This window comes from Aptenodytes forsteri, unplaced genomic scaffold, assembly GCF_000699145.1.
Source record: "Aptenodytes forsteri isolate BGI_AS27 unplaced genomic scaffold, ASM69914v1 Scaffold62, whole genome shotgun sequence".
In the NCBI taxonomy this organism is placed as follows: Eukaryota; Metazoa; Chordata; class Aves; order Sphenisciformes; family Spheniscidae; genus Aptenodytes; species Aptenodytes forsteri.
In genome coordinates this window covers 623,979-640,834 of record NW_008794595.1, presented here as the reverse complement: position 1 = coordinate 640,834, position 16,856 = coordinate 623,979, and positions in this window count along the sequence as shown.

Here is a 16,856-nt window from a genome sequence, read left to right as displayed (position 1 = left end):
GTACCTTCAAAACAAAGACTTTGCATGACTGTACATGTAACCTTTTTTTTTTTTTAATTAGTATAACAAGATTAAGCCAAGAATCCATCCTAACTAAAATACTCATATAGAAAAGTTCTCACACACAAATGAACACTCAGTGGTGACTGGCTCATGTAACAGATAATTAACTAAAAGATTAACATTGATGTGTTAGTACAGCAAATAGCTGGCTTGTTCTTTCGAAATAAATTTTAAAAAGCATATGGAAAGCTAGCAGAGTGTGTGGTGATATAAAAAGATACCATTAAAAATGAGAACAGAACTTCCCAAGAAAGTAGTTAACATAAATAAATGGTAGGCTACTTGCATTAAAGATTTTACTTTTAATATACCTATAGATTAAGAACTCTGGGAAGAAAATTGTGACTCTCATTTCCCTTTTCATATTTAAGCTTTTTAAAGAACCTTAAAACAAATCAGCTAACTTACCATAACTATGATAAAATATTGTAGGACTTCCATAAATGAGACAAGGAAAGATATTCTCAAGTAAAGTTCGTGTTTTCCTTTGTATTAGTCCCATTCTGGTTGTACCCAATGGGAAGATGCCTTCTTGAGAAACCTGCCTTCTCACAATTTGTCTGGTCAGGTGAGAAGTAAAATGCTTTTTTTTAATTTTTAAAACATGTTTCAGCAAGGTTGCCATGAGTACTGGTAGGAATAGATACCATGTTTTTGTGGCCCAGAATGCTATTCTTTATCATGGTTCTCTGGAAAGTTCAGTAAATGCTGTGATACCAAACAATGATAAGTAAACCATAGTAGTCTTTTTTTAAAGTCTACTACTAGTCTAAGTAGTTCTTAGTGGCATAGTACTAAGGCCAATATAAAATGAAATATAATTAAAGCAAATAAATTATTTAAATAAATAATAAGACCTCCCCATAAATAAAGATGAAGAAACCCCAACCAAACAACCCAGGATCTGAACTAGTATACGGCCACAGTTGTAACTCTGCAAACACCTTATGGGCAGGAAAGGTCTTAGGGTGGTGTTTCAAAAACAGGCAGAGATGAAATGAATGGGATTTTGCAAGAAAGCCAGCTCAACACTGTAGGAACCATTAAAGTAAAAATTAGATTGCCTGCTGGCTTGCGGTCTGATGGGGAAAGTCCCTCAATAGTGGATGATCTGTAAGCACACATTCTTATTTCAAACAGTAGGTTGCCTGCTCCCTGCTGTTTGAAGTGAGTTTAATATTCACAGACGCATCTACAAGCTATTTACTCTGACCAAAGTGATCGGGTTTTGTTGTTTAGTGCTCCTGCACCACGTGATGGGACTCCTTTGTGCTGTGAACCCTTCTTTCACAACTCTCATATTTTCAGGACTTGAGCATCAGCAGGCCAGGTTGGTATTTTGACTGAACAGCATCTTCCCAAAGAAAATCAGAGAACTGGGAAGGCGTGGGACTGGGGCCTTCCAGGACCCTTTTTTCCAAACCCTACAGATTCTCGGGTGCAACTAGTGTTTGCAGAAACTCTGTGGCTTACATAGTTTTCTTACAAAGAAAGACATAGCCTTGCTGCCTATGGTCATTTTAGAGATCTCATGTCACATTTATGAAAGCAAGGGTCTTACAGCTGGCCCAAAATCAGTGTGGGTAAAAATATTCCGCCGTCTTAAGTTCCCCACTTGTTTCCACAGAGAAAAGGTGTTCTTCATTTCCTGACCAGAACCATGTAGTGCAGCATTGCTGTAGAGCATTAAACAGCTGCTCTGTCTTTCCCCTCCCCTCCCCCCATATATAATACGCATTTCAGTGAGGCTGTTTATACCAGTTTAGAACCTGCTAGAGTGAAAAATACTATGTACATTTAAAATGAATTATCTACATAATCTTTTGGGTTTTTGGCAGAAAATAGATCTTATTTTAATTTTTTCACAGCTATTAATTGCTATAATTGCTATTTTATTTCTTACACATATTTATCAAGTAATCATCCACACTGTCTGCTGTGATGACCCTGTTAATATTGCATAAAAATCACCTGATCAAATTGCTCAGGATTTTTACTGAAGTAACTCTTAATTTCAGTGAGACAGCAATTGTTCTAGAACAGATTGTGTGAAAAGGGTGTGGTGATATGCCCTATTATTTGTTCAAAAAAGAGTTTGTAAACACTAAACAATTTATTTAAACAATCATATAATATGGAGGAGCTAATTCAATGTTGAGGCATTAGAGCTCACTGTTTTAAAGCGTTGTTTCCCTTCAAAATAACAAAACTCATTAGTGTGCTTAGTTTGAAGACACATGAGAAAGTTGAACAATAAGTAATTAAGTGTTGAAGAAAATCCACCTGAAAATTATTTTAAATCATTCCTGGTTCTGTCATATACTGCTAGCTTTCCTTTTTAAATATAATTTACAAACTGTTTCTATAAGAAATCTTTCATAAATCTTTTTGTTGATTTATTCACAGATTTTTGAATCTTACATGGCATTCTAAGCATTTCATTTTCCATTATTCCTTTTAGGGATTTTTGAAACCTTTCTGTTCTTTCCTTCTTTCTTTTCTTTCTTTCTTTCTTTCTTTCTTTCTTTCTTTCTTTCTTTCTTTCTTTCTTTCTTTCTTTCTTTCTTTCTTTCTTTCTTTCTTTCTTTCTTTCTTTCTTTCTTTCTTTCTTTCTTTCTTTCTTTCTTTCTTTCTTTCTTTCTTTCTTTCTTTCTTTCTTTCTTTCTTTCTTTCTTTCTTTCTTTCTTTCTTTCTTTCTTTCTTTCTTTCTTTCTTTCTTTCTTTCTTTCTTTCTTTCTTTCTTTCTTTCTTTCTTTCTTTCTTTCTTTCTTTCTTTCTTTCTTTCTTTCTTTCTTTCTTTCTTTCTTTCTTTCTTTCTTTCTTTCTTTCTTTCTTTCTTTCTTTCTTTCTTTCTCTTTCTTTCTTTCTTTCTTTTTCTTTCTTTCTTTCTTTCTTTCTTTCTTTTTCTTTCTTTCTTTCTTTCTTTTTTCTTTCCTTCCTTCCTTCCTTCCTTCCTTGTTTTGCACAAATACCTGCAAACCTACTTTGCCCCTCTAGTTGTAATGGATCTGTGCAAACATATTTCCTTCTGCTGCAAGGGACCGCATTCCCTAGGATGCACGTATTCCTTGTGTTGCTCTAGTTGGACTGACAGGAAGGATTGGTCTTTTGCACCTCTCTAAATTTTGGGCACAGGAACTGAAGAAACAATTGTGTGTGTGTGTGAAACTCACCACTCCCTATGACCATTGGTCCCATGAAAGGGAGGGGAGAAAACAGATTAGCTGGGATTCGTAGACTGGGAATCCCTAGTCTGGAATTCATAGACGATTATGACCAGAGAGGTTTACTTTCGACATTACACAGGCCATAAAGCTTCTTTTAGTCTTTCATACAATGCAGAAAAGAAATGCTTGCCTATAGCCAAAGTGAACATTATTTAGCTCAGTAACACATGCGTTCCTTTCTGCCAGTGCACAGAGTCTGCATCTCTTACAGCCCTGGGTCTCTTACAGGCCATTCACGGTAGAGTAATTTGATTCTGGTCTGTCACACAAGGTTGAGCGGCAACCTGAATATACAAATACTTGCAGCATTCATTATTGATAAGACTTGGAGAAGCATTAGATAATGTGTTACTTAATGTATTTATTGGAGGTGACTTCAGAGGGATGACGACTTCAGATGGATGAAGGATTGCATAGCACTCAGCAAATCAACACAAATTTCTCTGTTTACTTTTGTGTGTGCATGAAAGTCACGATGAGTCAGCTGCAACATAAACTGTTGACACAGCAGCTCTTCAACACAGTTTGTCTGTCATCCAGAAGGTGTAACGTTTGGAGGCATTCAAGAGGATTTAAAATAGTTTCTCTATGCAATCTGAGCAGCTTAGGTGTATTGAAAAATAAAACCAAAACCAATTTCAGATTAAGAACTTTGATGACACAAATTTTTTCCCATTATGTATAAAACCCACAGGATACTTTGTCATACAAGCTCTCCCTCCCCTACCCCTTCCAAACCAATGAAATGATGTGGAAATGCTACTGACCCTGAAGTGCATCCCCCAAAGACTAGGCCTTCTAATGAAATCAATTAAAGTGAAGTCAGGCCCCAAAGAAAGGCAAGGTAATAATATTCACCAGATAGGCACTATGTTCCTAATTGTCATAATGTAATTGTCATAGCTGGGACAATTAAAGATGATTGATTCTGCATCATAGATTGAGTCATGAATCATAGTAAGTGGAACAAAATCTTACTGAAGTAAATAAACATTAAAAGCCTTGCAGTACTTAGTGATGTATCACAAAATACCTAGAAGTTGAGTCAAGGTGATCCAATGCTTTGGATGTGATGGCACAGCAAGATAGCTTCCACAGTGATTGTACTCAGGAGAAAAGGGCTTGCTGCATACCGTTCTGGGCAATAGAAGAGCCACTGTTTTTCAAGAGTCAACATTAAAACCGGGTAGGAAGAAGCATCTCTTAAACCAGACAGAGCAGCACATTAGCATAGAAACATTGCTTCTGGAACCCTAGCTAGCTAACTCTATGTTTCAGACTGCTTCGGATACCTTAAAATCACAAAGCAGAGTGTGATGACTGATGATACCTGTCAGCATAGTGTCTTCCAAGCATCAGCAACATCCCTGCTACAGATTCCCCAGTTAAGGAAGAACTGCTGAGTACACTGGGAGCACGGCAGAGGATGAAGCAGCCTCTGAGAACAGAGAAAGATGAGGCACAGCTGGTGGCTTGTTGGACAGGACCTCCATACCATGCCACATCTGTGCCAGATATGTTATGCCACAGTTCTCAGCCAGAAAAAAAACCCAATAGCTAAATGCCAGATTCTCCAGAGAAGTTCTGAGCTTTTTTCTGGTCTTGACCTATTCAGCCTTTTCAGGCCTTCTGCAAGATGTTTTACACTGCAAGTTCAGACGTTATGTATTTTTCCTGTAACAGCTCCCATTTCACTTATCATTTTTAATGTTATTGTCCCAGTTACTAAGTAACATAAAGTTGCCATACACATCCTTCTCTTTAAATGCTATTCCTGTGTTATACTTGATATTTTAAAGCACCCAGTCAATTCATTTAGGTACATAGAAGGATCAGAGAAACAACATGTTTTATTGGTTGAAATATTGAAGTGCTTTAACTTCAACAAGCTGTAGCTTCATTCAGTGTAGAGTGTTTATTTGTAAGTCAGTGCTCGAGTCTGACTTCCATGCTAAATAAGAAGATTATTAAAGCAAGAGAGTATATTTTGGAGATATTAAATGTATTATGAACTAACCCAATTCCACAGAGGATGAGAACTTTTCAGAAGTGATGTGGACAGATCCAGCTTGAGCTGATGGAAAGATAAGTAGCTTCTTTACATTTAAAGCAGTGAAATATTTTGTCCCTTGATTCAGAATTATAGACTCCCACATTTGTAATGCTTATTTTAGGCTTGCATAGCTCAGCTTTGAGTCACTGGTCAACTCATTATCATTATGCATTTATTGTTGAAGTGCTATCTGTTTGCTCTGCACTCTACAAGAACTACTCCCACAAGGAAAACTTCAATTCCCACAGAGGTATCTTTGGAGGCATTTATAAACTTGGAGTAACTCCTGCATACTTGTCCTTTTATCTCTTTTCTCAAGTGACACAGAAGTAACAATGGAAATATCTAATATGCTAAGATGTGCACTGTCAGATCCTCACAGCATCACCCCCTTCCGCTATCCTGTCTTTGTTAGGCCAGGGTAATTAGTTCTTCTCATGGCTGGTAATTAAAGCCAGATCTCATAGACCTAAACACTTTGGGAAAGAAGATTAATGATAGGCTCTCTGGTTTTGTGTCTCACAAGGGTGGGGAAATCATAACGAGGAGGAGGAGGAATGTGGAGGAAAGAAGTGTTGTGTTCTGCACAGTAATTGGAGAAAATGGCAAACACACGACTTCTGAGGAGTGAAGAAATGAGTTTAATGGCTTTCCAAATCATCGTCTTCCCCCTTTTTGGGTGAAATTTGCTTGCAGTACATTTCCCATGCCTTCATCTTGAGTGTACCGGGAAGGACTGTGATCGTTTTGTTCCCACTGTGAAGTGCAAATAGAAGAGTGTGGAGGCAGCAGCCACGTGGTATGACTGAGTGTGGCTCAGAAGTTTTGAATCAAACTATCTGAGACAAAATGTAAAAAATCTGATTTAGTTATCCAAGTATACATCTGTATCAGTTCTCTTAAATCCAGTGGAGTTATATCTAATTTATAGTTGGGTAACTGACCTTGCAATCTAACCCAAAGTGCATTTATGTACATCCCATGTCCAAGAACAAATCATAAGTGCTTGAATGCAGGATCACTGTTCCCTTTCAGCTGTTGCTGTTATTATTCATGTTTTGTAGTAGTATAACACCAAAGGGACCCCAATCTAATTAGGATCCCATTTTACTTTGGAAGAAACATAAATCTATTGTCCAAGAAAGAGTTCACTCTAACTTGGGGAGACAGGTGACGTATATTTTGAAGGAAGGAAAAAAAGGTCAGGGAAAGAAGAAATACAGGAAAAAACAAAGCTCTTTTCAAGCAAAGTGATCTCAGAAATGCACAGCAAAGTATTGGTCAGTTCTACACCTTCATTAGGATCCCTGTTATAAATAGGTTTACAACTGAGCTAAAAAGAAAAATCAGTAAGTGAGTGTCTCAGACAGTAAACGGAGAAGGAAAGCAAGCTGTACAACACTAATAATTTCAAATGCCTGCTTAACACAACAAGGTGAATAGTTTTTCGGTCCTAACTCATGGAGGACTTGCATAGTCTTTGAGAAAAAAAATAGTTTGAGATTTGTCTCTCATTTAAACAACTGAAATAAGCAGTCCTGGATAGTTTCATTTACTTCTGTTCCAGGCCATAGATATTCTACATGAACTACCCCTAAGCATTATTCACCAACGACAGAGTTCATTTTAAAATAATATGGAAGTTGTCCCATCAGGTTCTCTAGTTACACAGGAACTTCTTCCATCTCCACAAACACAAATTAATAGGAAAATTACAGAACTGGATCCCAGCCACAGGAATCTGTTCCCCTGCCTCTTCTCTCTAACATTAGTTTTGTACGTGAATTTTTACCAGGTGTGGAAATGTATGTTACCGCTGAGATTCTGTAAAACTCCTGATTCAATGGAGCTTTAAGTGTCTGGACTCCAAGTATTTAACTTAGGTTTATTGGCTCACTGCTTTTTAAGGAGACTTAGGTGGATTAGGCTCTGCCTAGTAGGCCCTGTATGTTAACTTTCCGGCAATATTTTTTCCCCTAATTTCTCACTTTTTTTACTGAGGATCACAGAAAGACCAAAGTAAAACTGGTAAACCAGAAAGAGCTTACCTTTTTAAAATCTCTCCAACAGTTTATAACAGTATCTGTGCTTCATCTTGTTATTTATTTGGCTCACATTCTTCAGAGTGGGCTGCAAGTTTTAGGAAACAACTTGCATGCCTCAGACCTGGGAATGACAGAAAGTAAAGGACGTTCACAAAAAGCATCTACACACGCTTTCATGCATGCGCACACACATATTTATCAACTAAGGAGTAAAAAAAGGCCTCTTTGGGTCTTCTGCTGTTACACACTCTCAAAATTGTAAGGGGTACCAGAATGGGAAACTGGTGCATTCTGGTACATTTAAAATAACTAACATGCAAATCAAACCCTGGCTGAATTTGAAGCAAGCTTTGTATTTCTGAATTTCTGAAAAGCAGATCCCTGTGAACATATCAGAAGTATGAAAAAGTTTATTGAAAACTGTTTGAGGTGCCAGACCCAAGTGCTTCAAGGATTAACAAAGTAAAGGCAGGCTTAGATTTTCTCTCACCTGACAGTGCTGGCTTTTGAGTCCACCTTCCTACAACTTTCCAAATTCTTGACTGTTGTGATGGCTTGTGCAGTTTCCAGAAGGTCATGATTAGTGGCACAGGCTGGAATTATTGGGAAATATCCAAACTTCAGAATTAGAACCCATGGGTTGATAAGAGTCTAATTAGCATTTTAACGGCTTTGGAACAGGAAAAAGTTACAGTCACCCCAGGGAATGGAAGGACTGAATGTTTTCTGAAGGAACTTGTCACATACGTGTGGGACAGGAAGAGCCATCAGAACAGACCTTATGCTCAAGAAACTGTGTGGGAAAAATTTGAAGGCTCATTTGGGCCTATGCATCTCAGGAGAACTGAGACTGTAAAGATGAATGTAGCAACTGGCAAGAGAAATAATGTAAGTACAAATTTTCAGTGGCAGAGAGTTGAGCCAAGAATTAATCATTTCCGTAGTGTAGGCTTGAGTGTATGTGACTGTTCATATACAAGTAAATAACTATCATAAATATGCTAGCCATCTTGACTAAACTAAAAGGTAAGTAAATGTTTGTTTAAAACATTTGGTACAAGAATTATACTTATGATAGGGTTGTCCAGATTTCTGTCCACACTCCTTTTGATTTCTAAGTTTTTCTCCTGATTCTCCAGTAATTGAATGCTCCAAAATACAAAGCCTTTTGATTCCTGTTGTTTCAGGCTCTTGCTGATTGCTGTTGCAGAAAGAACAAAGAATTTTGATCACTAGTGACGGGGAGGAAGACAAGTGTTAATACTTGGTCCTGGTCAGTCTGACCACAAAGTAAGAAGAAATGTACCTTTTTTCTAAAGGATGCAATTCAGATTCTGTCAATGGACAGAAATTAGAGAGAGCTTAGAAAAAAAAGGAGAAAAAATAACTGGTTACAATAATCAAATCTTCCAACTCCTTTTTTAAGTCTGACACAGCTCATCAATACATTTGCCTGACTAAAGATCAAGTTCAAAACGAATGTGTTCGCATTTAGCTCTGAACTTTGCAAGTGTGTAACTGTGAGCGTTGTACAAGGTAAGACCTACATTCTTCAAGTTAAATAAACATAATGAACAGATGCAAGTTATATCCTAAAAGTCTAAGCTTTCTTCATGCTTTTTAAATGTTAGGAGGATAAAGTGGATTTGGGAGCTTTTAATCACCTTTGTTGCAAGCTTGACTCTTCAAGGGACTTCCAGAGCAAAGCAAGCCACAGCCTGATTGATCATTTTTAAAGGGATTCCATTGGCCACACATGCACTCAAAGCAAAGTCTTTTATATTTCCTGTGACAAAAGTAATCCTAGTTAGGTTCACAAGGTGAATATAGAAAAAAAAAGAGAATAAGAACTGTAAGAAACTTGTAATTCCCATTTTCGGGTTTAACATACACAGTGTTTCCCACCTTCAGCCATATAGGAATTCCTCTCCCTCAAAAATAAATAAGTAAACAAACTCTTTTGCTCTTCTTTTCTCAAGAGACATGAAACAACTAGAAGAAGAGTCAGAAATGCTGGACAATCTGAAGTAAGAGAACTCTGAGGAAAACAAAAACAACCCCAAAAAACTTTACGTACAATCTGCATCAGCTTCATGTAAAAAATTGTATTTGTTGTTTACTGCTATGCTCTGTCTTTAAAACAGCAATAACAAGGAAGAAATTTACAGTCCTTTAAACACTGTGGACAGGCTTTGCTAAGCTGCAGTGCCTAGGCTACTGATAAAAGAAATTAGCATCAGAGCAAGAATAGGACAAGATAGTGCTATGACAGAAATAATATAAGGAATAATAAGAACCCAGGTGTACATAATTAAGATTGTAATTCAAGCAAAGGGTTCTGGTGACATCATTTATCAATGTCACTACAAACTCTCAATGGAATTACAGCTTTGTATGTAGAATTCAGATATACGCGATTTGTTAGAATACATGAGGAATGTTTCTATTAAAAGTAGACAGACAATATGTTAACCTCAAGTAGTGGTGGTGACAGGATGAGATACAAAGAGAAGAGCTTTCTCCTATTCTAGCAAAGGAAGTCAGATCAAACATTCAGAGTATTTCTAAGATACTTGGAAATTAATTTTATTTAAAATACTGGCTAGTCGTTTTTTTTCCCCAAAAGCAGCAGAAAAAGTTTCAGTTTTAGTGTGATTCAACACTGCAATAAAAAAGTGTTTACTGCAAAAGTGAACAAAGGAACACCTAAAACTACTGATTTGTCCATCTCATTGTATAGCACAAAATCACATTAAAAAAAGCTCAAGAAAAATACTTCCATTGAAAAGATGATATAAAATATTTACAATTAAACACACAGAAAGGCTAGCATGAAATTATTAATTGCAAATTAACTCATTTTTAGGAAGAAAAAAGCATGAGCATTGATACTTTTAAATACGTGTGCTAAAAGGAGATGCTAATCATTACTCTCTGTGAATGTCTGATTTTGTTTTTGTTTATTCTTATAAGCAGAATACTTTTATGAAGATAAATATGAAACAGAGGCCCCACAGTCTGTGTGAATTTTAAGGGCCTTAATGGAGCTTAAAAGACTAATTAATGTAAAACCACATTCTTAAATTAGTCTTCTAAATGTAATTTCAATGCCAAACTACTTGTTACTCAGTCACTTCGTGAACTTTTCAGCCTCACTCAGATGCCCACAGTCCTTTCACAATAAATGTGAATAGCACCTCCTTGAGAAAGCAACCTTCAGTAAACAGTAATACTTACCAGAAATACAATGCAGAATGATGTGAGGCTTGACTGCTGACTGATTAGAGAAAAAGATCCTGGTCAACGAAGGGAGAAAAAGGCTTCCTTTGAGTTGATAAACTTAGTGCTAATTCTCACCTAAATAAAGTGCCTACAACTATAGCTATAAAAATTTACACAACCATTCAATGCACTGGATGGACTTCTCTTTTTTGGTCACTTTCTGAAGTACTCTAATTGAAGCCCATAAATAGCATACCTTATGAATTGTCCAGAAAAATTTGTGATGCTCTTGAATACAATCTGGGAAATGTTGTGTTTATGGATTCTATATGGACACTGATAATATCAGCAATTTTTCAGATTTGGCCTTTGTAGGCTGCAATACTATCTCAAAAGATATTGCATTCTCTGAAACTTTCAGGAAATGCTGACTGATGTTATAAAGTTGTGGGCTTTTTAGTTCTCATTATAAAGTTGTGGGGTTTTTTAGTTCTGTGTTATTGAAGTACATAAGTTTTGTGGAAACTGAAATGCACAAAGATTTGGGAGCTTGTGGAATTACAGCACTTCTGGTCCAAGTTCACGAGTCTTGAAAGTTTAGCTTTGTATATGATGCTTGGAGAGAATGGCTTGAACAGTAGCAGTTTTGACCTTGAGTAACTTAATTTGGAAAGGAAATTTGGTCAAACTAGCTCAATGTAGGAGTTCTCATCAAGGATTAATGCATAGGATCAATATGAACTTTTTATAGCAGACTTCTTGAAAGAGGACAACAAAAGGTTAGAATACTTTAAAACCTGAAAAAGCAAATTAGTATGACTTAAAGTGGGTAGTACGGGAATGAAAATGTAAAAAGCAGGGATCTTGATTTCATGCCAGCTTTTAGTAATACAACTAAAATATAGAGAAAACTGACTTTAAAATGATATTTTTATATCTCTTTGCAACTGTAGCTGAGCTTATAAACACTTGACTACCCTGTCTCTTCATCTCTTCATGGTGGTACTGAATGAAAAACACTCATGATTGTAATTGACTGATGCTATTGTCACAATTTTTGTAATTTCTACAAGGTCAAAATTGCATATTAACATACCTCTTTATTTGAAAGTTTAAAGCCTTAATTACCTCCTAAACAAAAGAGTTATGAAAAACACATAAACATAGCTCTTCTTTAAGTTGCTGTACACACAAATCCCACTCTTGAAACATAATTACTCCTGGAACAGGGAACCAGGCCCTTTAATAGCCTTGTCACTAGCAACAGATATTTATGCATGTCCTTGTATTACCTTACCTAAGGAGCTAAAGGACAGATTGATCCCACTTACTTCAGATTCTTTTTAAAGCTTGCTGTCTCCATCACTGTCTCCTCTCCCCTTGTCTCTCCCTTAACTACAAACCAAGCTCAGATATGGCTTCTTAGCACAACTCAAACCTGACATTTTTCTCCATTGCCATATGGCAGACTCCCAAGAGCTTGCTACCAACCGATGTGCTGTTTGTGTCTAGCAAAGTTTGTGACCTGCAGGAAGCTCCATGAGCACTGGGGGTATTTATGAGGTTCAGCAGGTATCTCCAGCTACCTCTAGCCATTCCAGTACTCCCACCTGTGGCAGAGTGCAGTACATTTCAATCCATTTCAGAATACTGTTAAAATGCTGGCCAAGACTTTGCAGATGACACTAAAAGTGTATTATGAAAAATTATACAAGCTTTATGTAAAAATAAAACCCTTTCTAATATGGTGATTTAATTCAGGCCCTCAAAATTTTCTGTTTCTCTTACTTGTTGAGGCAAATCTACAACTAGTCTACCTCTTCTTAGGCCTCTCCAGCCTTCATCTGTGATCTTCGGAAGTGGAGCAGGCTAACTGAGTTCCTGAAAAATGGCAAGCAGTTTTCTCAGATAAGCTATCGTCTTGAGATCTTCCCCTCCTCCTTCCCTTCCTCTGGCTTTTTTCCTGAGGATGAGGCAATGACATCAGCTTCTTAATTCTCTTCATTCAGTGCAGGGGAAAAAAAAAAAAAAGGGTATTTGTAAGGCATTGGTCTCTCAGCCCTGAAATTTCAGTTCTTCTTTGTTCTCCTTTTCCTCACTCATTTTTGTCTTTTGTAATTCCTGCCACTTCCATCTGCAAGATGCCTGTTCCTGTACCCAAATATTTGGTTATTTCTGCTCTCTGGACTACTTCTTGTCTTCCCTCCCCTGGAAGCTGACTGTATCTTCAAAGACAGATGAAGATGCCTCAGGTGATGGAGAAAGACCATGATCCTCTTTCTCCAAACGTCTCCATTCTGGTTTGGAAGTTGACTGGGGTTTAGTGATATTTTTAATAATGGCTGGTTGATATTCTGTCTCCAAAGGTGAACTCTGCTTTCAACAGCAGAACGATAAAGATGTAGTGCTTAATAATGAAGAACAGCATTTTTTATTGTACAAAACAAGCCTCTCAGCTTCAGTGGTGTTATTCATGAATAACACCTTGTGCATATGCATTATGAGACAGTGCTTAATTGAATGATTGCATAATATGTTGTTCCACAGAATAAAATATGAAATATTCATTAGGCCAGAGAGAGAGTTAGAATGCCTGGTAGTTAAATCACTCACCGGGGAAATCCAGCTCCTACTCCTTGCTCCAAGTGAATATGTAAGTAGTTTATACAAAAAGGCTTTAAAAGCAACTAGGAATTTTACCCCTAAATATACTATACCCTCATGGCCTGTGTACTATCCCAAAAGGCAGGAGTATGCTCTGAGTGGGGCATGGAAAGACACAGTTAAACGTAGACCTACATCCTTTCATGTAGTTAAAGTAGTCAGATGCTTTAACCTTTAGGCAGCTGTGTTTAATGGAACCAAAAACTCCCTACAGATTTTATTTTTCAGGAAATGATTGACTCGGTATAGGTGCCTCATTCAGGAAAGGGTTTCCAGATGTGACTCCAGAATAGAAGGAAGCACTTTATTGCAGTCTAAATTCACACTCAGTTAGGTCCCTGTGAGGGACATGGTGTAGGCAACATGCATATATCCTTAGCTTAAGGTGGAGGGCTCTCCACTCACTTTTAGCTGCTTTGAGTCAACTGCTAAGAACCCAACTCACCTCATGCCTCGCATTGGGAAACGGGGGATGGTGGTAGGACACCAGAAATGTTGCAATAGTCTGTATTTCAACACCTAAATACTGTTGCAGATATAGCTTTTGCCAATCTGTGAGGTGGAAAGAACTTCAGGAAACATGTTTAGGTAAAGTAATACCTGAAATAATACCCTCAAATAAATTAAATTGACCTCGTAATAGTTGCATCTGTTGGAATCGTGAGAAAACTTATTGAAACAATAGTGGAACAGAAGCTTGAAATAGATAAAATTAGGAGGAAAAGGATACTTTTAAAATAAAATTAATTAAAAAATAATTTCCATCTCAGAGAACAGTTGGCTCTGTCAAAAGATATGTATGTATTTTATGAGTTTCTGGTAAATAATAATAAAAAAAATACCTTTTGATTTTGTGCAGGGTATCAAAGAGGCATTCTCCTGGCATATTTATTTTTGCATTTATTCAGGAAAAAACAGAAAATGAGATTGGAGAAACAACACACTCAGGGGAGACGGAATCAGTCAGAATAAATAAATATGCCCAAAACAATAACAGAAGCAAATGTGGCACCAAATATCACTGATAGACAAAGAATACATTAATTCAGTATTGCAAATTACTTTTGCTTAAGGCAGATATACTTGGTATACCCTCTTAATTATTGCTCTTCTCATCAGTTTGCAACTCAAAGCACATTCTCTCAGTAGCAATTAGGGAATGATATGATTATACAAAGTTCTAAGAACAAGAAAAAGCTTCTGAACCAAAACAGTAAAGATTTTTTTTTAAACTTTGCATTGTAAAAACTGCCTTGTGCACTGTCCATCTGGAGAACCCATTCCACATCTTCAGAGGCCAACAGAGACTTTGACTTTTATCTATCATATCTTTTCAAACTACCTTCTCTTTGGCCACTCAGCCTCTTCTCAAGCGTGGAGAAGACAGGAGGAGGGTGTTGTAGCTGACTGGTGAAGCAGAGGGTTCAGCTTCTTGGCTCCTGTTCATCCAGTGAGTGGTTCCCCTTGAGGAGATTCTACATATATATACATATGTATCTATATCTCCATAGAAGATGTCTCTCTCGCTACCTGACTGGTGCTAGAAGAAAAAGCTGTTGTAAGAAGGCAGGGAGCAGAAACACTTGTCATGTGTTTACCTGCTTTTGTGTGTCCAAAGGATTAGAGGTCTGCTAACATCTGTCAGTCATACCAGTAGGACTTTGTCTGAGAGCCTGTGAAGTGATGTCTCCCCTCATTTCCCAGGGGCCAGGAGTCTAATCCACTCTTTTTTTTCTGCACTGTGCATCATATACTGATGAGCTAGAACCTTATTAAGTAGATTTCTGTTTAATTACACCTTTTAATGAAAAGTCCAGGTTGTTTTGGCAGATCAAACCAAAGGATACTCAGGTTTTAAAAGTGCAGTATAGTATGAATATGGATCAATATATGTGGACTGACTAAAGTTTAAGGTCATATGAAAGTAGCTACCATAGTGAACTTCTCTTCAGCGCGAGAGTTCATCAGAGGACAAAAGTTTGCTGCCTTCATATTTGTTTGGCCAGTAAGTTTGAGATACTGCCAACAAATGAAAAATAGTGAATTGTCCTCTCTATTCAGTGCTACATTTAGTTAGTTCAGCTAGAGACTAGATTACATGCTCACTACAGCTGTTAGTATTGTGAAAATCATTAAGACGACTGAAATATTAAAAAAGATTAACTACAGATATGGTACCTTTAATATTCTGGAAAGTCACTTTGAACTTGATATTTTCCGATCAGCTGTGCTTTAAGTAATGACTAGACCCAATTTCTTCTTAAAGGCAAAACAAGAAATGGGGGACTTACTTAGTTTTGGAGAGGTCCTGATTTTTTTTTTTTTTTTTTAACTTTAGATGGAAGAGTAGGACTACAGTCAGCTATAACAGCCATTTAAGATAGATTGATATGTTATGGGGCAAGTAAAGTTTCCCATTGACATAAATGGTACTAATTTGATTTTTATGGAATAGTGAAAAATAAGATCAATCAAAGAGGGAAGGAGATAGAGATTGGGAGAATTTGCTGGGGGCCAGCAAGGAGCCTATTCAGGTACTGTTTGCCTCTGGAATCTTGATTTCTCGCAGAAATTTTGCGAACATGCAGCACATCTAGAAATGTGTAAGCATGAATAATTTTATTCACTTTCCCTAAGTGGAGAAAGATAATCTGCCCTAAAATATTACAAATTTCCATTTTCCATCTTTATTTATTAGGGTTATAAGGCAATCTGTTGGGGTTTTTTTTTGCATTAGTATTGATCAGCATTATTTTAGGAGCATATCAGCTTAAAAGAAACTTTATATTAGATTTAAGTAGGTCTGAGGGTGGGATAGTTGCAGAGTTTCTCAAGAATTGGCAAAACACAATTCTGGTAGAACCTTGGCTTAGGTATCTACAAATCTGGCATTTGAAAAATGAAGAAAAGCTGCCTTTGCGTCTTACGATTCCTCTGATTCTGAGAATATTGTTTTAAAAAATAAGGGTGATGAAGTAAATTTCTGTATTACAATAATGTAAGATTTTCTCAATCAAACTATTCAGATGTGACAAGGATAGAGGTCAACTGATGCCATGCCACTCTTTCTTCCCATGGAAGGCGATTAATTAATAAAGAATACTTAACTTCATGTTAATGTCAAAGAATATGTACTACAGACATTATCATCATAAACTGGATTCTTCTTCATTCCAAATGAACATGATAGTATCTAAAGCAGACACAGCAATAGGAACCCAAAAGACTGGTTGTGACTGATAATAGCTGAGACAACACAAGAGTATGCAGGGGACAGTTTCAGTAGCATCAATGTTCAGCCTATTTTTCAGAATGACGTGTCAGACTGTAAATATATTGTCTGGCTAATAGTGTGCATTTGGCTTGCATCAGGAAGCTAGTTTTTCTGGAAGTTGATCTGTTAGCTTTCAGGTAGACATTAGCCCAACTGAAGAGGCATAGCAGGGGGTCAGAAGATATCTCTGATTCATTCAGGATGAGGGAGAGGCCGTATGAATGGATCAAGATAAATCATGATAAAACCAATGGAGGGAAAAAATAATGGCAGAATTGAGATTAGGACAAGAGGTCATAAGTACAGCC